Below are 24180 nucleotides of genomic sequence, written 5' to 3' on the forward strand. Positions count from 1 at the left end.
GGCATTGAGTTTCATCTAAACACGAACCGAAAATCTGGGCCCTTGAGTTGGGTCAGACAAGTGGCACGAAGAGATAAGAGAATACGAACAAAAAGTTTAGCGGGAAAGCGGAGGAATCGCTGCCCCTGGCGGCCCGGGAGGAACCGGGAGGCGACTTCCTCACCGTGACCCAAGTTACAAAAAAAAAAAGTTTGGGAAATAAAATTCCACCACAAGTCCTGACTCGGCTCGGTGACGGCCACACATCGGCTGTTTGGAGCTCGGTGCCCCCCACACGACTGAGGGGACGCCGGGGCCGCGCCCCCGCCCGGACGAGGCGCCGCCGAGTGTCACCTGAGCAGAGACCAAACCCTGGAGCACGCCGAGGCAGGAAAAATTCTCGCCCGCGGCCTGAGCCTCGGCGCAGCACGAAACAAAGCCTTGACCTCACCAGCAGAAGCTGAGGCGAAAACATAAAATTAAAAAAATATTAGTGAAACGTAGATAAATAATGGACCGTCTTGGCTATACAAGCAGCGCCACATGTGACCACTCAACTCAAAGCTGTACTTTCCATAGAGTTTAAGTTATAGACTAGAGTGCGTCTGAGGCTGTCTCCGAGATACACGGCCATGGTGCCGCCATCGCTCCAAGCCGATGATTGCACACACTTCACTCCTACCCGATTTCAGTTTTTCTCCATGTCAAATAGTAGTGTCAGGAAATTGGGTAGAAATAAAGTGTGTGCAATCGTTGGGTTGGAGCGGTGGCGGCACCAAGGCCTTGTATCCTGGAGGCAGCCTCAGATGCACTCTAGTGCATAACTTGAATTCTATGGAAAGTACTGCTTTGACAGTTCACCGAGTGTCCATCGTGGCGCTGCCAGTATAGCGAATACGGTCCATTACCAGTGTTAATTAATAGGTACACGGAGAATAGAATGAAACAGACAGACAGGCAGCGAGATACAGAAAAAAAGACACAGACATACAGAGACATAAAAAGGTAGACAGACAAGTGGATAGACAGGCAGACAAGCATGTATACATAAAGATTAATTGGCTCATTGGCTGATTGACGTAAACAGAAGGGAATCCCGTGCAAACAGAAATCAATTACGTGTTCCATCACGATGCTTGACATAAACGAACCTCAGCTTGTAAAAGTTTGGACCTGTGTAAATATTTTCACTGCCGCAGCATTGTAGCGCCAAGATTTCAATAGGATAATATTTCCGTTTTGTTGCCAACGTTACTATAAAAAAAATAGCTCTCTCTCTCTTTTTAAGGCAAAGTGGTAGTCTGGCAAATCTGCCGAGGACAATCTTTCACGTTTTGTGTGGTGAGTCGTGTAAAGTAATGGTATTCTCTTAAAAATTTGCTTCACCCGAAACCTAAGTCTTTTTTTTTATTATTAATAATGGAAGGATTTCGCGAATGTTAAACTTACAACAACGAGTGGCGTCCTGTGTGCTATTGGGCGTCAGAGGTGCTGCTGGCTATCGTGAAGACACAAAATTAATCATGTCTCTCATTATTAAATACAACAACAAAAAGTTATTTTTATCGCATACGCCAACAAAAACACTTTCTCATACCTTTCACGGCAAATGGAGACAGACCAAAAATTAGATAAAGGGAAAATACCCGCAGCAGTATTACGGAAGGTTAACAACAGCCCTTTATATATATATATATATATATATATATATATATATATATATATATATATATATATATATATATATATATATATATATATATATATATATATATATATATATATATATATATATATATATATATATATATATATATATATATATATATATATATATATATATATATATATATATATATATATATATATATATATATATATATATATATATATATATATATATATATATATATATATATATATATATTTCTATTTATATATATATATATATTATATATATATATATATATATATATATATATATATATATATATATATATATATATATATATATATAGATATATATATATATATATATATATATATATATATATATATATATATATATATATATATATATATATATATATATATATATATATATATATATATATATATATATATATATATATATATATATATATATATATATATATATATATATATATATATATATATATATATATATATATATATATATATATATATATATATATATATATATATATATATATATATATATATATATATATATATATATATATATATATATATATATATATATATATATGTAAAGAAATGCGAGATCTGAAAAAAATAAAAAAATGAAATGGTTTGGACTGGTGTCGAGAGTAGTGGGATTATGTCCATCACCCGCATGTCTGTATTCAGTGTGTGTGTGTGTGTGTGTGTGCTACAGGTCGTGGTCGATGGACATGTCGAGACAGACCGGATTAGTGGCCCTGCAGCAGACGATCAGCTTGAAGCGGGCGGCCGTGACGGGTGGGGTCATGTTACGATATGGCTTTTAGTATTAATGTCTGGCTCGCGAGCACCGTGAGCACCGAGCCCGTTATCGGCGGCGGCGACTGCTGGAGCAGCACTGTCAGGCTACACCGTTCTATTACACCCCCGCTCGACCGTCATATGCCTTTCCATTGGTTCCAGAAAAAACGCTTATCATATTAAATCAAACTCTGTGAAGGGAAAACGCATCTCATGTTAAATCAAACTTTGCGAAGGGCTCGTTCATTCATACATACAATTAATATTTGAATCCTTTTTTTTTTTTGTGTGTGTGTGTGTGTGTGTTGACTCATCCGTAACGCTTGCCTGTCTTCGTGATTTATTTTGGCGTTCAATTACACGTCCAGCGATTCTCTGTCCGAGCCGTGACCTTGAAATCCTAAGCGTGTTGCATGTCTCGTTCAGAAGTTTATCGTCGCAGTAGTAAAGCGGTGCCAAACTAACGCATCTTTACCCTCATTATTATCATTCCGTACATTTAAGTCCACTGGTTTTACGCATCATGTACCTGAGAATATGAGTGAGTGGGTGAGTGTAAAGCGAGATCTTCGGTGAGTGAAAGAAAACCTTGACGCCGGAGGGAGGTCTCGTGTGTATTGTACAGGTTGGAGGGAGAAAAGCGAAGGAGAGACGAACGACTGCAGGTTGTGGTCAGTTAGTTAAGAAGTAAATAAGAAAGAAAGTTGATTGAAAGAGAAAGAGTTGATTGATTTTTCGGCTGATGTGTGTGTGTGTGTGTGTGTGTGTGTGTGTGAGAGAGAGAGAGAGAGAGAGAGAGAGAGAGAGAGAGAGAGAGAGAGAGAGAGAGAGAGAGAGAGAGAGAGAGAGAGAGAGAGAGAGAGAGAGAGAGACTGACTTTGAAGTGGTGGTCGCAAAATCGGTAATTGTGTTAGTTAGGTTCACAATGGTTATTCTTGGTGGTAGTTGGCATGGTATCCGCGACAATGATTGTTGAAAGTGATGAGATAACAAGGTTAACATTTCCAGACAGCTTTAATCAATTATTTGTTATATTATTAGGAAGGAGGACTGAGCTGCTTGCAGATACGTACGAGAAGGTTCAATCACGGAAGATAGATTTAGTTTATAACAGGGACAAGGTAGTTAGAATAATAAGATACGTAGATTTGAATATGCTACCTTAATAACTTCGATTGCCATCTGCCCTTCAAAATGGGACTACCAATTCAGCTTCAAATTACCTGTTACTGTTATTATTATAAGTCGTTTTTGTGATGCGTCAATGACTAGAGGCATAACGTGCACCCAAATGGCCTGCGTGTTCGTCCGGGGAAACCTCATCGTTACACAAACATTTACCTCCCCGAGTCTGAAAGTACACTCGACACTACCCAACATTAAGCAAAGGAGGAAAAGACTCAAGAGGTGGTTGTTGTTAAAAGTGTTCTAAAAAAGATTCAACGCAGCGAGACATGAATCTCCTTTGCGGTGCTTCGGAGACGACCGTTATTTGCAATTTAGCCGACGGAGAGGGAGGTGGTACGGCCGAGCACTCCAGGCAAGGTGGTGGCATCCCATGGCGGGGGAACCCCAAGCCGCTGGCGTCACAAAACAGCATCCCTTGGTGAGTGGTAGCGGCGTTGGTAGGCCTCCAGGATTGACCATAGGGTTGGTTATGGCTTTGGCAAGTTTTAAGCGGACTGCTGTGTTGCTAAGTACTAACCGGCTGTATCAGTCCTACCTTAAAATCTACTATTCTGTTAGCCTTTACGTCCTTTACTTTCCATGTCAGACCCTATGACATAACCGTTTTTCGCAAATATCTTTCAAACGAAGACTCTGATTAGCATGGGGCTTTGGCACAGATTGTTTCACACACTCCGCTAATTTTTGACGCTATTGTGCGTTGCCAGATGCGGCTAATTATGGCGTTTACTCATGACTGTGATGGCAAAACCTGCGTGAGCCACTTACACATTCGAACTGGTGAGGCGTGACGGATTTGTGACGTGTATCCACCAACTACCTCCACCCCTGGCTTTCCCTACCCCCATCCCTCCCTTTCCCTCCCTCCTACCCTCCTCCTCCTCCCCCGCCCTCTCTCTCCCCGTCCTCTTTCTCCCCCATATCTTTCTTTTTCTTTATCTTTGTCTCTCTCTCTGTACACGAGATGTGAAGCGTTGCACACATATGACTTGTCTACAATGACGGATAACTCGCAAGTATATGCTAAGTATGGTCTGGTGTTTTATGCACACGACCCTGATTCCTGTTCCAGCGTAACTGGATGTTGCTTAAGTGCTGTATGAGGTATGTTTGTCAATTATACAACCATTGAAAGTTGTACGAGTATATGACCCTCCTTCCCACAGGTTACGTTGAGCGTATGATGGAATGAAGCACGTAGCTGAAGCTTGATCATTTATAGGAAATCGCTTAAGAGACGGAAAGGAATAAGGGTGGAACTGAAACGGGAATTTCTTGCAGAGTAAAAACGTGAAACGAAATTGGAGAAATATATGAATAATTTATTCTGATGTTAGGGAAAGACTGCCATGCGCTATAGGTTCATGTAGATATGTTAGTCATGGCACACAAAAAGCACACAAAAATAGACAGCGAGTATATGATGGGTGGATTAGTAATGTAAATAACTGACCACATATGTTACTTTCATCACCATCGACAAACAGGTTATCCTCGTCATCACTGTTGGTGCTGATGCAGACGGCATATAATTTCTATTTATCTGCCATTAATTCAAGTAATACGTGTGCATGGATTCATATCTCGTGTACTGGGCAAGTGAGAGAGAGAGAGAGAGAGAGAGAGAGAGAGAGAGAGAGAGAGAGAGAGAGAAGGGAGGTATGTGGGAGAGAGAGGGCGGGGGAGAAGTGGGAGGATAAGGGAGGGATGGGGGCGTCACAAATACGTCACGCCTCACCTGTTCGAATGTGTAAGTGGCTCACGCAGGTTTTGCCATCACAGTTAAAAGTAAACGCCATAATTAACCGCATCTGGTAATGCACAGTAGCGTCAAAAATTAGCGGAGCGTGTGAAACAATCTGTGCCAAAGCACCATGCTGATCCGAGTCTTCGTTTGAGAGATATTTGCGAAAAACGGTTGTCATAGGGTCTGATATGGATAATAGTAACCTTCAAACATCTTGGGAAACTGTAGGATCCATAATAGTGGGATTTGTGATAGTTTGTGAACCCATGCGGCCACGGGTGCCAGCGTAGCTCAGATAAATGTGCTGACACGGGGTTTGTAGGGGGCGGTGTCTCCTCGCAGGGATTGGATGTTTTCACGTGTTCTGTTCTAGTATTGAGAGGGAGGGAAGAAGGGAGGGAAAGAACCGGTAAGGAGTAATCCTGAGCGGAATGGGTTGGATTTCGTAAATCTGTCAATCCTACTCGTTTTATCTTAATCTTCATATATCAACCGCTGAGTTCACCCGTTGCATAGGTCCTGTAAATATTGGTTGAACTTTCAACTTTCGGGTTGTGAAGGTAAAAGAAGGGAGCAGGTAAGAGAAGGGAGCGGGAGTTGGAGCAGAGGAGACGAGTGGCAGGTCCCGAATGAAATTGCTAATTTATCACCATCTTAAAGTAACAATTCTTTCAGCAATTCATTACACTGACAAAGATGTATGTTTGTATGATGTACAGTACCTGAAAAGCAGCAGTCTGCACCGCCTTGAATGAAGCTTCGAAACACTGTCCCGTATTCAGATGCTCTTGGCTCACAATTAGATTAAGCTGGTTCTCATGAGTTTTTTTTAGTTTAATGTTCATAGTAAGTGTTCTTAGATTATCACTAGACCTAAAAAACTACCCATGGAAAATCCTACAGCTACGAAAGCCTTAACAAGTATGGGTTTAGAAATATTGGACTTTGTTACCTTCCGTCTCATAATAGCTATTATCTACATAATCTTTGTTTTCCAAGTTTTACCCAGAGTACTTTTTTTTTTTCTCCGTGCCGAACCACCTCTGCCCACTACGCTTCTCCCCACTAACCCGCCCCCACACAACCACCACCAGCTACCTACTCCTGCCTGCTCTTCATCCCTCCCGCCGCCCTCTCTACTCTTTTTTTTTCATTTTTCATCCAGTCTCACCTCATTATCCCCCCTCTCTCTCTCTCTCTCTCTCTCTCTCTCTCTCTCTCTCTCTCCCCCCAAAAAGATAACAGAATTACCGAGAATAACTGGAGGCTGACTTTATCGAATTCCCTTTTAGACACTAACAAAACCAGAACGTGTAGCAGCATTTTTGGACAGGTATTTATTAACTTCCCGCTTTCGAGCTGTCAAATGAATTTCTGCGCCAGCTCGCGGTCTCGGTATGTCTGTACGCACCTTTGTGTCTCGTTCTCTTCCTCTGTCCAGATGTCTGTTTCTCTGCCTGTCTCTCGCTCGCGCCCTTGCTCCCTGCTTCGCTTGCTTTCTCCCTCGTCTGTCATTTTTGTATATCTTGTATCAGTGATCAGTTTGCGGTACAACTTGACGAAAACAATGGAAAATAAGAACACACGAGAGGGGGGACACCTGAAAAAGGGGGGCGACACCTGAAAGAGGGGGACACCCGTATTTAGTATTTCCTCTCGTATCATGTGCTGCAGTTCCCTTGGAAAATTTGGTATTAAAGTACACGCCCAAGTTTCTCAGTGTTTTTATTCAATATAAAAATCCTTTACATTTTCAGAGGATGAAGCCCGACGCCGAACCTCTACGGAAACGACCATGAGGGCGTGGTGGCCGAGCTGTCGCTAACAAGACTTGGTGAAACAGGTTGGTAGTTTTAGAAGGAAGGGGTATGAAGAATTACATAGAATTACATAGATAACCAGACCACACAGGCCCTAAGGCCCAAACTAGGTGGTCTGTCCTAAACCACAGTTGTTATGCGGCCACCATGACGTTGAAACTGACCTAGTGAACATTGAGATGGAGGAGATAGCGGTCAAGATTATTCTTAAACGATGCAATCGAGTTACACTGTACCACTGATGGTGGTAATCTGTTCCAATCTCGAACGACAGCATTAGTGAAGAAGAATTTTGTGCAGTCTGAATGAACTTGTCTACATTTGAGTTTAGCGCCATTATTTCTCGTTCGCGTCGAATCATCCATCACAAACAGCTTGGTCGGATCCACGTTGGTAAAACCGTTAAGTATTTTAAAGCACTCGATCAGTTTTCCTCTTAGGCGGCGTTTTTCAAGAGAAAACAGGTTTAGATGTGACAGCCTTTCCTCGTAGGGTTTGTTTCGTAATGAAGGAATCATCTTGGTTGCTCTACGCTAATTTAGCAATGTCTTTCGCATGGTGGGGAGACCAAAACTGCACGGCATACTCCAAATGAGGTCTGACGAAACTATTATACAAAGGTAGTATAACATCTTTATTCTTGAATGAAAAATTTCTCTTAATCAAACCCATCATCCTGTTTGCTTTTTTAACGGACTCGTTGCAGTGCTGGGGAAACTTGGTTAGACGCGACGGTGACGCCAAGATCTTTGACAGAGTGAACGCTTTTAATTTTAACGCCGCACATCTCAGTCTTTCTTTATATTTCAAGATCCAACCTGCAGAATCTGGCACTTGTTTATATTAAAAGGCATTTCCCATTTTACTGACCAAACTGATATTTTACGCAAATCTTCTTGTAGGGAGGCTCCGCCTGTCACATTATGTAAGTACCGCATTGCCGATTTTCGTGTCGTCCACAAATTTACTAATGAAATTATTAAGACCAAGGTCAATGTCGTTGATGTAAATGACGAAGAGAACGGGTCCCTGGACAGAGCCTTGGGGGACACCACTAGTGACTAGCATCTACTCAGAGGTCACTCCATTTATTAAAACACTTTGCTTTCTATTGCTTAGCCAGTGCTTGATACATTCGTGAAGCTTACCCTCGATGCCTATCTCCTTGATTTTATGAAGCAACTTGTAGTGCAGAACTTTATCAAACGCCTTCTGAAAGTCCAAATAAATAATATCAAGTGATTTAGAAAAATCATAGACTGCAAAAAGCTCGTTATAGAACGTTAATAGATTCAACAAACAAGATCTCTTGTTACGGAAACTATGTTGAGAGTCCAGGATTAGCTAAGAACACTCTAGGTAGATAACTACTTTATCTCGAATAATTGTCTCAAATAATTTACCAATAATTGAAGTTAAGATGATTGGCCTGTAATTATCCGGTAATTTTCGGTCGCCTTTTTTTAAAATGAGTGTTACGTTAGCCATTTTCCAATCACTAGGAACGATACCATGGTGCAAAGACATATTAATCAGCATTGTTAAAGGTCTGAGTATCTCTGTTGATATTTATATTAGTAATTTTGGATATGTTTGATCAGGTCCTGGACTTTGTTATTTTTAAGTGACTGCAGCGCTTTGAGAACCTCATATGTACTGATTTTAAAGTCAGGGAGGGTATGACTGGGATTTTCAATAGTGTTAGGAACAACAGTATCGGTAAAATTACTATTAAAAACAGAGGCGAAATAAGAATTTAACGTGTTCGCTATGCGTTGGCTGTCTGTCACGATATTGGCCGAATTATCAGTTAATGGGCCAATCCCCCTTCGAATCTTTCTTGTTGTTTACATATCTAAAAAAAAACTTAGGATCTGACTTGCAATTTACTGCAATGTTTACTTCGTACCTCCGTTTCGCCTGTTTGATTAAACTTTTGACTTGTCTTGCTTCGTAGTACCGTGTACTATTTCCGGTAGAGTTATCGGTTTTCTTTTGCCTATATAACAAGTTCCTCTTTTGGAGAGCGGGTTTGATTTCATTATTAAACCACGGAGGATTTTTAACTTTTCGGCACTTTTCACAAGATTGCACGGATTTATTTTGTTCAGTTAGTAATTGAGCTTTAAAGTCTTGCCAAGATTCATCGACGTCGATGTTGGATACTAATTGAAAGTTCGTTAATGACTGTCTTGTTCTTTCAAAATCCGCTCTTTTAAAATTGGGAACCAATCTTATTCTCTGCAATCCTTGTTTGAGCTCGCCGAGACGCACCAGTCTATGATCGCATGATCCGAGGTGTTCGTCAACGCTAACATTGTCAACTAAGTTCTCTTGGGTTACTAATACAAGATCAAGAGTATTATTATCGCGCGTTGGTTCACTAACCATTTGGCTAAGGCAGTTATTTTCAACGAAGTCTAGCATCCAGTGCGATTCCCCCTCGGATCCCGTGAGTGTCTGCCAGTCTATATGAGGTAGTTTAAAATCGCCCAAAATCGATGCATCACTGTTTCGGGGTGATCTTTGCAAAACGCTAAACATTATTTCATCCTCGCGTGATTGGCCTGGAGGCCTATAAGTGACGGATATGTTGATTTTTAATTGATCGGTATTTGTACTCACGCTCACGTGTTCTACACTACTGTCCTTTGGTGTTTTATCAACGGGCTGTAAGCTACTTTTGACGTAAAGCCCCACTCCTCCACCTCTACGATTAACTCGGTCTTTATTGAAAAATATAAAGTTATCTATATTATATTCAGAATTTAAGTCATTATTAGCGGTGTCAATAAATGTTTCAGTTACGGCAATTACATCAAAGTCCTCTGTTTTAGTTAGGCACTGCAATTCATCGATCTTATTTATTAAGCTTCGAGCGTTAAAACTAAGAACCCTTAAATTGTCTTTTGTTATAACTCGAGAAACGGAGTTGTTGGTTGTCTTACTGAAGTGGTGGCCGCATGACAACTGTGATAGGTTTTAGTAATAGTTCAGGGAGGTTAAGGCATAACGAGGTTGTGAGGATTAGACAATAATAATTCAAGAAGGGAAGGATATTATGATGCGATGATTAGACTGAAGATGGACGATGATTAGACTGAAGATGGTAAAGACTACGCTGTGATGACACAATACTAGTTCAAGGAGGAAAGGGAAGACGATAGGGACGCTGCTGTGGTCATGAGAATATTTGATTATGGACACCGTTCGCCCTTGTCCCACACCTCCAACATGGGTGCTTTCAAATGTCAATGCAGCTTTTAGTTTCCTTTGGTCTTTTCGATTTTTCGCTGTTTACTTTCGCCAGTGTATGTTGGTAGTATCCACTTCTATCTCCTTATTGTTAAATAATTTAGTGCAGTTTTCTCTCCAACCTGTAGATCACCATAATCTTCGGCCATGACTAGTACACTGCAGGATTATAAATTCCCCAGCTTTCTCCACCTCGTGTGGTGTAAGTGTACTCCCATCGTGCTCCGGCAAATGCTCTAATTAAATTTCACTTGGTCCTCTTGTCTGGGCAGCCCAGTCATAAAATTCTTTGGTTCGCACTTAGCTACTTTGCACGTCCACCTATATAAATCATTGTATCTACTAAGGATTTCAGAGGCTGTGCGGCCTCGTTTTTTGGGAATAATATCGTAACGAACAATCGTATCGGTACGAGATTTTGCGACAGTGTATTTCACACACTGCCTTAATTTTGAAGGGTATCGCCAACCGCCACAAGTAGAGAATAAAGGCACTTGTCCCTATACCAAGAGGGTAAAGTCATCAGTGTCAGGCAAAGATACGAACACAACTACCAGAGGCTCCGCCCACCTTGTTCCTATTCCCTACATCACACTCATCCACCCTCAATCTCTCTCTCTCTCTGGAAGATACATACATACTCGAGAATGATTTTTTTTTTTCAATTAAGGCATGCTTGATGTGATACTGGGACTTTAATTTTGAGCATAGTGATACACATCTGGGACGTGGACGTAATGACATGTGAGAGTAGGGTGAGGTGGTAAATGATGACTACCATGATTGATGGTAGAACGATTGCTCGCTTGTATTTGTTTCTCTCTCGTTTGTTTTTTGTTGTTATACCTTCGCAATTCTTCCCGTTACCATACTTTCAGCTCTTCCCTGACAATAAAATTAATAGCACCACTATAATTTGGCGATAAGAGCACCATTACTTTTATCAGTAGGTACATGCTATACAATAGCCCTACGAAAACGTACACCATAAACCACCAAACCACTACGCTACCAATAGTTACGGAGGTAATTAGGCTATGTAAGTAACACGTTACCCTACTCTCAACTTTATTTAAAGGATGCCTATCAGTATTAGAAAGAGTATATAACGCCACTACAATTAATGCATGCCTTTCATTCATTATAGTTACGAAGCTACATGAGAGAGAGAGAGAGAGAGAGAGAGATATTGAGGGAGAAGGGAGGAGGCGGGAGATGGAGGGAAGAGGAACAAGGTGGGCGGAGCCTCTGGTAGTTGTGTTCGTATCTTTGCCTGACACTGATGACTTTACCCTCTTGGTATAGGGACAAGTGCCTTTATTTTCTACTTGTGGCGGTTGGCGATACCCTTCAAAATTAAGGCAGTGTGTGAAATACACTGTCGCAAAATCTCGTACCGATACGATTGTTCGTTACGATATTATTCCCAAAAAACGAGGCCGCACAGCCTCTGAAATCCTTAGTAAGTATATGACCTGCCTGGCCCAAGATCGCCTGAATCCCTAAATATAGGTATATATTGTCACCAGTTGGGCCGTCTGCTTTATCCCATTCATTTCTTTTTAAAACTTTTATTCATCCACGGTTAGTGAATGTCATTTCCCTCCTAACTCCTTCAGGTATTATAGCAATACATCAGAGTTACTTTTACTTGCCAAAAAACCTAACCGTGTGGGCTGCCATGGTCCGATTCCAAGGTTGACAAGACTGTCAGAGACTTTGGATCTCTTGCATACATGCACAGTACAAACTAGGCCTCTTCCACCGCCCCTGTTGTCCATCTCTGCCTAACCTAGCATATGAAAGTTTAGTTACTTATTACAATGCATGTTTTGCTTGCCCTTCAACACTCCATCAGGTTTTGCTTGCCCTTCAACACTCCATCAGGGAGAGGGGCCGCAGTACTTCGTTCCTGTCTGCACGCTGTCCATACATGAATGCCGCGACTGTGTTTTTTCCTGAAAGGTATTAAGATTTATTACCCTAGTTTGTAAACATTTTAACCCTCAAAGTCCTTAATACCTCACAGAGCTTCCGTAGGAAGAATACACATCTTGTTTAAAGAAATTCCTTCACAGTATGTTCAGTAACTTACAAAGTAATATATAATACACAAGACCATGACTATAGTATATTGTGAGGTAACCATTACCTCAAACCAATTTATCTCAGCATAAAAAAGAAAAATTGTTTTCAGTTACTTTTTCTCTCTAACAGACATTACTACTGGAATTCGATGGACAAGATGGCTTATTCCACCGTCGTGTGGCACCCCTCCACCCAGGCCCGGCAGTCTGCTGGTTGGAGAGCTACAAAGCCTGATCGGGACCACGCTGTTTTGAAGGTCACGACACCTGGCGGGGCTTGCAGAGCAGCAGGACTGAAAGCAGCAATGGCAAAAGCTCTTAAATGATCCACGTTTACGGTCTACAAGTATAATATAAAATATCTTAAAAGGACCACTTATCTCGTTGATTTAAGGAAAAATGCTTCTCCGGAGCCTCGATGGACTAGACGCACAGTCTTTTAGAGTTTAGACCTGCTTTCGGCTTACACGAGCCACGTTTTTAGCAAATTTAGTGACAATTCTGCTGTTCTGTACCCCATTAAACTGGTTTGTAAATGGAATAATAAATGCAATAGGTACACAGTTGTGGTCCGTCCTTTTGCAGTTTCCTAGGATGCATAATTACATGACAAAATGAACTAAGATAAAAAAAATAGGGTCAGGTAGGAGAGAGGGCCGTTGAAAACACATGAAATCGTGTAAGAAATATATAGATGCTTTAAACTAATGGCGCAATACCAAACGAAAGAAAACTTCGGAATCGTTCATTGTGTCCTGCGGCAGAACGATAACGCCTGATACTAATATTTATATAGTATCCATTTCTAAAGGACTCTGATTAGAATAGATATGTTATTAAAGTTTGACACTGAAAAAATAACAAACATTTAAAAATGAATGTTAAACATTACTAATGTGATACTTATGTATGTATCATTCTGCAGCAGAACGAACCTCAAAAGTTTACTTTAGTTTTTGTATTGTGTAGTTAGGGGATCTTCCTCCCATACTATATTAGTGCGAACCGACCAGATATCGGGGAGGTCGAAACGAACCCCCTTGAAAATAAAACTCTTAGCGTACGCAATCTCAAGTCGGGAGAATCAGGTGCAGCAGCCAGGTGTGCGCACGTACACATAAAATAACTTTATATAATTTCACACTTTGCTGCCGTCAGAGAAACGCCAATCCTCGTCAACAGGCCGACCTGCTCGGCCTAGCTGACGTCAGCAACAACCAACCACCTGTTTGCCGCACCTGACACTCCTGACTTGGGATTACGTAGGCTGAGAGTTTTCTGGGGGGGGTCATCTGATTCTTCTCCTGGTATCTCCTCAGTTTATATATTAATGCGGGAGGAAGCTTCCCTGACTAGGCAGCAAAATAACTAAGAACGCAAAGGAAGTGACGTTTCCGCTAGCAGTGCTAGTTGCCGCTACAAACTGAAAGCTGCATTGTTTGAATCATATCCACTGGCAGCTCATATGGCTAAATAAAATACTAGTTCAGTCTTGTTCTTCAGGTTTCCATGCCTGATAAATGGCTTACTTAACATAAGGAAGAAGTGCTTCATTAAATGCTCAAATAGCCTTCTTGGGCAAGTAAGAGGCTGTTAACACAGCCCTGAATTTTCAAGAACCCGTGATTATGTCTAATAAAGATTCGCAAAATCAGCCGTGCTCTGCCCAAGCGCGGTGTGAGTATAGTCTAGCATTATGGGCACAATACTACATCGAACATCCCTTCCCTCTACTCTGCTTTCTTTCTCCTTCCTCTGCTAAAATACTTCACTTCAATAATCAACGTTTTTTTTAAAATCGTGATTCCTACCTACGGATCTAAGCAAGCATTCGAAAACCTCCCAGTAGAGCAACTCTAACTCTATTGCCACACATGAAGATAATAACCTTACATGTTCACAACAACAAGTGCGCACACTACCTGCTATTGGCCACCGGTCCTCCGCTAGACAGGGCTGGAGTGATGATAAGGCAAGGAGAAGCGGGTGAAGTGACTGGCCTCGCGGAAGACAACGGGCAGAGATCAGATCCTCCTTGTCCATTCAACGGTGGACAGCTGTGTGTAGGTGTGCTTGAAGGCCTGCAGATTGCCAAAGATTCAATACAGTTTGTAATGAATGATAGTTGATTAAGTTTGCAGAGTACGTCCGGATTGGTTACAGATACTGTCTTTTAAAACGTTGACTTGAACATCACGATACATGATCAGCATAGATTCTAGAAAATTTCAAAATAAAGATTACGATGCAAGCTGTATTATAATAAACTACAAATTGAATAACAATACAAACTATCTGGTCTTCATTCTCGTTCCCATCCTTGTTGCCTCCGTCCACAGCGAAATCCCTTTCCCAAAAATGGCCCAAAGAAGTGTCCTAGCAGGAGTGTCGTTGTCCTGTGATACTCCGCTCATTCTAGGCAGCGCCGAGACGGGTACTAACCGCCAGGAGCCTGCATTAGAGGGCAATGCCATCTGAAAATAAGATGTGAGTAAGAAGGAAGTACCAGTGGGATATACTAGAGGAAATGAGAGACAGAGCAGCGCAGGGGAGCGCAGGGGAAGTGGTGGCCAAGTCGTTAGCGTGCGGGCATGGCGAGTCCTCGGACCCAGGATTAAAAGAGGTTCGAGTCCCACCGATGAACGCTGACAATTTTCAACTTCAGCGACCTTGTTTAAGTGGTGCACCGGGAGGCAGGATGGGCAAAGCAAGTCACACATCATGACAGCCATTATAAATAAAATAAGCCTGGGCCACTAACGGGCTGGGGAAAGGCCTTCTCTATGTACACTCTCAACAAAAAGTTATCGAACACCTGGGCACGATGGATGTGAAAATGAATCGAGCGCGACTAGTCGCCTCGGAATGGTTAGTACCCCGATTGTGATGACGCATCTGAATTCATTACTGTACCGTATATGATACGTTTCGATCCTGTGTTGATTTGATGGGCGCAGGTGAGTCATGCTCACCTTAGTTTCAGTGGAAACCCCACAAGACAGGCGCAAAGTCATTATTATCCTTCACACTGAAGGCCTCGGTTATCTCCAAACAGCACGGTGGATTGATGTGTCCATCTCTACCGTACCACTATGGGCAGCAGATATGTGGAAACAGGCCCCACTAGCGACACGCCTCGAAGCTCCGAAGCAGACTAAACAGTATAATCGGCGTAGGCGGTTCGTTCGTTAAAGATTTACCCCTTTAATAAGGGGACAGGGCCTTTGCTCAAAGGCGGCCCTGAAAGGGGGGGCGAGCAATTAAATTCTCGGCGGGTGTAGGGACGCCTCCGCCGCCGCCACAGCCACGGGTATCAGCCGGCGAGCAGCGACGGAGACACGGGCCCCCCGGGCAGGCGCCCAGTAGCAGCCCGTAGCAGGCGCAGGCAGTGCAGACACTCATTATTAAATAAATACCTCCCATCCTCATATATTGTACACTTGACCAAGCTGTCGCAGTATGTGGTTTAAGTATTGATTTTGGCAGATATTTTAATTTTACAAACTTTTACTGGCACTTATACACAAACTACCACCTGGAATTATCGTTCCCTCATTTGAATAGGAATGACGTCAGCCACAGCATTTAAACTGGCTGATAACGTTTTGAAGCGGAATGGGTTACAATTTTTTTTATTTTTTTATCCTCACGACAGCCTCAAAAATTGTCAATAATTTCTGTAACGCAATGATGACCTAATGTCAGTGACCCGGTGCTAAATTTGTTAATACCAGAATGACGTCATCCTACAGACGATAAAACGCACTGGTGGCGAGGAATTATCACCGCCACATATAACCAATCATTAAAATACGGTTACATAACCGACATATTCACCTCACACCACAACATATTAGCAATACATTACCGATATCAAGAGACAAGACTTATCAGTGCGAATGTAATACTCAGCCATTGGCATCTCACTCCTTCACACAGAGCATGTGTACACAGGGCTACCACCCGTTTTACACAGGGAGAGGCGTCTCAAAATTCTTCGTCCGTGTATCTCAGAATGCATGGTGCTTAAAGCGTTCGAGAACGTTTTGTGGAGAGTGTACATAGAGACGGCCTTGGCTGGGGTCACCAAAGAGAGCCTACCGGCGCTACAGGTAACACCTAAAAAAAGAAGAAAAAAAAGAAAAAGCGAAACCTAATGCAAAGGGCGCGTGCTCGAGAGAATAACAGTACAACATTATTGGCTGTGGCTGAGTGGTCAGCGTGCGGGTGCGGGACGCAGGTTTGCGTCCCGTTCGCTGCTACAAACAAGCTGGCAATTTTTCAGTCATATCCCAACTATCCACATGCTGTTCTGAAGATCATCTTTCAACCTGGACTGTAGATTCTCTCTAAAAGAGGATCAAAGATGAGCTCCTGGGGGCAGAATGAGCCAAGCAAGATGGCACCACAGTAAACACTTGCCTTCGCCATAACGGCCTGGGGCCGAACACCAAGCCTACCAAGAAGGTCTACCGGTGCCATGGGCGAAATAGAAAAAGAGTGGAAATACATAAATTAAAGTATGAATATAACATACACATACAGGAAAATTAATAAGAGAGTGATTGTTTTCATTCGGAGTTTGTCAGCCCCGCCAGGTAATGAAACAGGACAACGCTTCTTCCATTAAGTGATTCCGCGCACGAGGTTCGGTCCCAGAAATAAGAAAAAAACAAGTACGCCATGTGACAAGATAGATCGCGGCCTGTGCTATTGCGGATTTGTAGTACCTATACGTAGGTAGGTGAATACAGAGGGATTTCATATATGAAATGTCTCTATATTAACCTACGCTTTGACATCGCGGCTAACTCACGATGTGTGCTCCCCGCAGCATCTAGATGTATCGCCATAGAGGACATTGTTTTGAAAAAAAAAGACTAATACTGACCAACACACGCGCACACGCGCTCACACACGCACACACGCTCGTGCGCGCTTATCAGCACGTATGTGCTGATTATGTAATGTATTTAAGTGCTTTACTGCCACCTGACATGTTGAGGTTCACGCTTTCCTCAGATTTTTTTTTTCTTTCTTTCTTCAGACTTGAGCAGGAGGGATGAGATGTGAGGCACCAGCTGTACCCATAGATCTGTGTTTATGTAGCTCTACGCACAAAACGAAGAGGGTACTGGCTGGCGATGGAGTGCACAGCAGGCCACCAGACCCTGGGTGAACAACACACACACACACACACACACACACACACACACACACACAGGTAGCTATAACTAAGCACACGCGAGAATATTGTCTTCAAGGTGTCGAGTCAAGTTACGTCTCCGCGGCGCCCTTTTCATACCTAATCCGCGTCTGTCGCTGGAGTGGTGTGTTGGCCGCGAGGGGGCCGCGCACCGCCCCGGCGGGCCCCGCTGGTAGTCATTACTGCGGGGAGGCAGGGACTAATTAGCGCTGTTTGTTTTTTCTTACTGCCTCGTTGGCAACATGTTGGGGCTGCGGGCGGCGCGCCTCTCCACGGGTCGATGCTGATTAATGCACTCATTCTGTATAAGATAAAATTTAGTTACAAGACTCAGTCGATTATTTTCATCAGGCAGACCGTTTCAAGAGTGAGTTATAACATTCAGTTTGTCATGAAACTCCTTTTTCTGTTTTTGTTTTTTTTCATCAATCTCATAAGCATATTCCAACACTACGCATATTAAAAAAAAAAATTCCTGTGAGAAATAAGCACGTGATCTTTCATAGACCAAATAAAGTCTTTGGGCACAGCTTCCGGGTCCGCCGCCTGTGCCTGGAGGGCAAGGAGGCCGCGGGGTAACTAGACCCCGTCTCTCTGGGTCAGTACAGTCAGTACAGTAAACTACAATGGCTTCCATGAGCCCGTGACCACCGGGATGGGTGAGAGAGGGGGCGGGGCTGAGGGTCATACTCTAAACTTCTAAGGGCACCCCCTTTCCCAACCCTGGGGTCGCGACCCCAAGTGGTGTTGCCGAGCGTTTTTCCTGGGGTCGCCAAGACCTCAAAATATCAAACATGGTGTTGGTATATTATAATAACACATATACAACTAAACTAGTGGAGTCGCGGTTATGTCTTAAGGTGCATGATTGGGGCCGCCTGAAAAAAAGGTTGGGAACCACTGCGAGTTTAAACATTAACCGCCCAAGATCACATATTTGTCACGATTTTCGTAGAAATTTGGGGCATTTCCACGGGACGTTTAATGATCCAAAAACCTTAAAAACACTCATGAGAACCCAATTGATCTTTTTGGCCTTTGGAAACAGTTGATGTGAGAGGCGGGAGTGTCTGAGGATACCGAGCTGAGGCCTGGAAGGAGACACAGCAGTGTTAATCGCAGCCTAGTTACTTGTTTCCGTGAGGCAATACATTAACTTCATATCTAACGCTAACAGTAATACATTACACAAGAGGAAAGTGAAGAAAGTTATGATAAAAAAAATTAGCCACTGCCGCAGCTAGAGGGTGAGCCCAGGATTCAAGTGTGTGATGTTCTCTAGACTCCGTGGGGAACACTGCATGTGATTTATCAACATATCAATCATTTACAACATACTTTAGGCACGAGGGAACGGTTAAAACAAAGAGGAAAATAATTTAGTCACGCTGAGCTCTCTAGCCATACATAATTCTGCTGCCTGGTTGCCTGTGTCATGGGCTACGCCTTTAGTAGCTGCGGGGGTCATGTTTCTGAGGTTGGGTTAGGTTAGGTTAGGTTAAAGGCCCCTCTAAATAAAATAATGAGAAAGAATCATCACTCACGCAAACCATTTCATAATGTATATCAACGCCTGTGTGATCAGTTTATGCATCATCTATTTTGGGAGGTTTATATAATGGCAGAAATTTGGCCCATCGCTAGTACACGGTAAAGCCGCAAATTTGGCCCGTCGCTGCTACCGGGTTAAATCCTCCGGTGTGCATTAGAGAAACTGTAATAAATCAGTGAAAATCTCGAAATGTACTACACACCACCTAGTGTTGGGACGCGAACCCGGAAAGCAACATCAGTGACAGCAAGGCCTGAGTGACAGTTGGTTTGCTACGGTGACTCTATGACTTCTATTTCAAAGGTCCGTTCCACCAGCGGCACTCAGTGGTGTACATTACGAGATGTTCTGCTGCGTTACAGCAGTTTCTTTAATGTATGCAAACACCCTTTGTGCCACTATGGGTTAACTGAAAGCTGTGCCAGTGACCATGAGTGAGTAGGGTCAACAAGACACTTTTCCTCACAAAACATGTTTTTTACGCAGTTTTACGTGAGCGCACATGAAATATTTCCTTGTAATTTGTGTGTGACTGCTGTTCTGCATTCACTTAATTTGACATTTGTCTCAAACCCATTGCAATTAAGGGCGCTCAGCAGAGTCCTCCTTTCTTTCTCCCCAATCGTGGCACGATAACAGAGACGGAGTTTTTTTATTTTGTTCCTCTACACCACTAGTTCTGGTGCTTTCATGGTAAGCATCCACACGTGATGCTGTAGCAGGAGAGTGTGGGTGGAGGTTGTGAAGGTACTACGTAGAGAGCAGTGCGTGGGGGAGAGGGTGGCAGCGACAGCGACGGCCGTGCAAGGAAGCGCACGAAGACGGAAAGCCTTAATGACACACAAGAAGGGAAGAGAAAATATAGGGGAACTTGTGAAAGAGCTACACCAAAAACAAGTCGAAATGAAGGGATGGGGGTGGATGGGGAGAGGCTTGTAGCTATGGGTACTCCATCCTGCTCTGGCTATTGTAAAACTATCCTATCTAACCACCTGCTTCATCTCCCCTAATTTCTACAGTTTATGTGTTGCTACTGTCTGTATTTCGACCTTTTATCTGTTCTAGGCAAGGCATGATCAGCCCAGGTCCAAATCTTACTCTTTATCGTCATTTCAACGTCACCCTTCTTCCATGTGCTCCTACCATATATAGCCTAACAATCTAATACAGAAAAACTCGTTCCACTCTCCATCCTATAACCCTGATGCTTACTATACACACACACACACACACACACACACACACACACCCACACCGCTCCGTAGCTCAATCGGTTAGAGCGCAGCACTGTCAGACTTCACGGCCTGACAGGCGGCGGTTCGCGCCCCGCTCAGGCTGGAATCTTTCCGCTGATATGGAATGGTTACTGTCCCCCCTTGAACAAGGGGAATGGGGTGTGAGATCCCTGCAGTATTCATAGATCGACTATAATGAGCATGAGCTTGCTCATGTCGGAAGGGTATTTGCTGCCGATTGCGAGTTCAACTCGTGATCAGGCCATGATGAATTACACGCACACACGTGCAAACGCACACACGCATATTCACAGGCAAGGATGTAAGCAAACACGACACCTAGATTTATCCAAGGTAGGCTATACACTTATACCAAAGAAATAAAAAAAACAGAATCGGCTTTAACACCACGTCAGCCCGCGGGCTGCCACGGGGAGCACGAGAACAGTCACGGCAATCTACCGTGGTGGTGGTGGCAATGCTGCCTGCCACACACGACTCTTATAATACACGGTCATGGGTGTTGTGCTAAGTGTGAACTAATACGATCTTAACGGCCTCGCTAAGATTCTTATATTTAGTCAACGAACCTAAATACTCTGCGGTAATACTTTCTAAGAAGTCCGCCTCCCCCTCCGCTACTCCAGCCCCCCCTACCCCCAAGACAAGCCTGTGGAACTGTGGAGAACCGGGGTTCGGGAGGGAAGCCAAAATTACTGAAAAATGGGCTTCCAAAATTTCCCTTGAAAAATCCCTAAATGAAGAATTCCCTAGTCTCGAAAGTAAGAAAAGTCCTAACTTTATAACCTAACAGCCCCCCTCGCCCCCCTGATAACCAAGGGGGGCTGCGCCCCACTCTGGACCCCCCCACATGTATGGTGCGCCGGAATTTTTTTTTTTTTTTGGTGGGGAGCATATTTAAACTACTCCAACCGAACTTTACGACCTGCTAACGAGGGGGCTTCGCCCCCATCGACCCCCCTCTTAATCAAGGGGGGCTGCGCCCCCCCTGGACCCCCCCCACATGTAGGGAATTTTCCTTAATTTAGGGATTTTTCTAGGGAAGTTTTGGAAGGCCATATTTCAGTGATTTTGGCTTCCCCCCCCAAACCCCGGTTCCCCACAGTTCCCCAGGCTTGTCTTGGGGTGTAGGGGGGGCTGGAGTGGCAGAGAGGGAAGCGGACTTTTTAGAAAGTAGTACCTACTCTGCTATCAGTTACACACGTTACAATATAACTACCCTGATCCGATTCCCGAGTTTAGTAGTAACCCCTGAGTGGCGGAAGACTTCTCACATGCTTTCCTGATGACCACCTATCAACCCGGCCTCTAGCTAACAATAACAAGGATCAAAGATGAACTCCGGGGCACCATGAACCAAATAAGATGAGCGCTACTATCAAACAGTTGCTTGCGCCACTAACGGGATGGGGCCGACAACAGAACACATCAAGGAAGCCTACCGGCGCTATAAGTCAAACATATAAAATAAAATTAGATAAAAATAACTAGAAAAAACAAACCTCTGTCCGGGGTGCACAAGCACACGCCCTGCCGCGGTCCCTTCCGTCTGCGTCGAGAGCTGGAGGGAAACTGAATCATTGACCCAGAAAGGCGACACACCATCAAGGGATCTCATTCGTAAACAGGCATTGGATACAACTGGACATGTGATTGGATCCCTTCTGATTAGTTTAAGGATTTAGTAACTGCCTAATATAAGCAGCAGAACGCACCTGAAATTATTGTAAACAAATAAAAGTGACATGAACACTTGTTTTCACAGCAAAGCAACTGCACTAACAGAAAGCATCAGCTAGGAAAAATGGAACGCCATAATGTGGAGACCAAAGTTTCAAACTGCCACTTATATTTTAAAACGTTTCGGAGTCGGCTGTTCAGCGATACGAAGCCCGGCAACCAAGAGGTACTACTACTCGTATTACAACTGTGTGACGAGCGTTGAGCAGCCACACACTTGTCGCGCCATTCAGGAGAGGAGGGGTTGAGCTATTTCTAATGAGACACTCGAGAGAATATCTTTCGTTGTGTACAGGCCTAAAGCGCCTTCAGGATTGATCTATTGGTGGTCGGCCCTCAACCAGTATTGGCAAGGAAGGAGCTGTTTTTATGGTGACAACCTGCAGGCTTATTACATTTTAATCACGGCTGAAGAATATTGTTGTCATTCAATTTAGATTTCATGGCAGAAACCATTCAACTGATCATAAGAGGAACCCTCGAAATATAACCCTGCAGGAAGGCTTACACAGCTACCCGGAGTCCTCTTCTGACTTACTTGTAAGAACATAAGAACGTAGAGAGTCTGCAAGAGGCCGGTTGGCCTATACAAGGCAGCTCCTCTGGCCATTAGAGTCACAGTCCTGCGAGTGTTACATATCATAACTGTTACTTGTTTTGTCAAGGCGACCCAATTATAAGTAGCCTTTGATACACTATCCTTTCTGTTTCTTTTCGTTTCTAATGAAAAGGAGGCCAAAACAAGTGTTACGAGTGACCCTATTCTAGATTGGTTGGTAGACAAATTGTATAAACACGTAACGCATTTAAAGCTCAAGTATGACTATATTTAAAAAATCAACTGTAGTACAATGTCCTCAAAATAAAATAAAAATGTTGGAAAAATGACGGACGGCAGGCCATAGAGTTAATTGAACCATGAGAGATTTAAGTGTGGGCACAGAGGTAAATAGGAAACTAGGAAATCGTGCAGGCATCTTCCCGGTGGGGCCTGATGGTCGGCCCAAGGCTTCTTCCAGGTGGGGCCTGATGGTCGGCCCAGCCCGTTCTGGCGCAGGCGAGTGTTTATAGTGGCGCCATCTTGCATTGGCTCATGCTGCCCCCCGGAACTCGTACTTGATTCGCTTGGACGGCTTCCTCTAGAGTCCGGGTTGTTGGGTGGTCTTCAGGACAGCATGTGGGTAGTTTTAAGCCACTCGGCGGTGACCGAAAAATCCGAGTGGTAGCGTGAGGATTCGAACCCGCGTCGTCCATCACGCGGCGAATGTGGGTCCAGTACGCTATCACTTCGGCCACCGCCACTTGAGAGCATGTGAATTAACGAAAGGAGATGGAGTGAATGATGAATGGATGTGGCATGGAAGTGGAAGCAAGAGATGTAGTGTGTGCAGTGGTGAAATGAGTACTGGCCGAATTCATTTACGATTGTTTGGACAAGTTATGTGAATGATCAATGGTAACTTTGCAAGGAATATCTATAAAAGTCAACAGGAGGGTGAGGGGTGGCAGGGAGGTAAAGCTTGGGGCATACACTACAGCTGCACAATAACTGTGCAGCTATACCATACCATATTATATATATATATATATATATATATATAATATATATATATATATATATTATATATATATATATATATATATATTATATATATATATATATATATATATATATATATATATATATATATATATATATATATATGAGATATATATATATATATAGTATATATTGTTGTATTGTCATTATTATTATCCTTATAATTATTAGGCTAGTAGTAGTGTTCACAGGAATGATACCCCCCCAGATCTCAGTGAATCTTTGAAAGAGCGCAATTTAGGTCC

General features: G+C 43.1%; 2 long non-coding RNA genes across 2 annotated transcripts; one reads left to right on the forward strand and one right to left on the reverse strand.

Annotated features, from left to right (window-relative positions):
- The first annotated feature begins 3948 nt into the window (after positions 1-3948).
- LOC127001762 (uncharacterized) lies at positions 3949-13140 on the forward strand. Its single transcript, XR_007755439.1, has 4 exons — positions 3949-4090; positions 7177-7262; positions 12382-12459; positions 12712-13140. It is a non-coding gene; the product is annotated as an uncharacterized LOC127001762 (long non-coding RNA).
- LOC127001763 (uncharacterized) lies at positions 12733-22212 on the reverse strand. The gene is made up of 4 exons (XR_007755440.1): positions 22098-22212; positions 14874-15055; positions 14504-14662; positions 12733-12874 (listed from the first exon to the last, which is right to left on the reverse strand). It is a non-coding gene; the product is annotated as an uncharacterized LOC127001763 (long non-coding RNA).
- Between the last annotated feature and the right edge of the window lie 1968 nt (positions 22213-24180).

The sequence above is a fragment of the Eriocheir sinensis genome, chromosome 21 (assembly GCF_024679095.1).
Source record: "Eriocheir sinensis breed Jianghai 21 chromosome 21, ASM2467909v1, whole genome shotgun sequence".
NCBI classification, from domain to species: Eukaryota; Metazoa; Arthropoda; class Malacostraca; order Decapoda; family Varunidae; genus Eriocheir; species Eriocheir sinensis.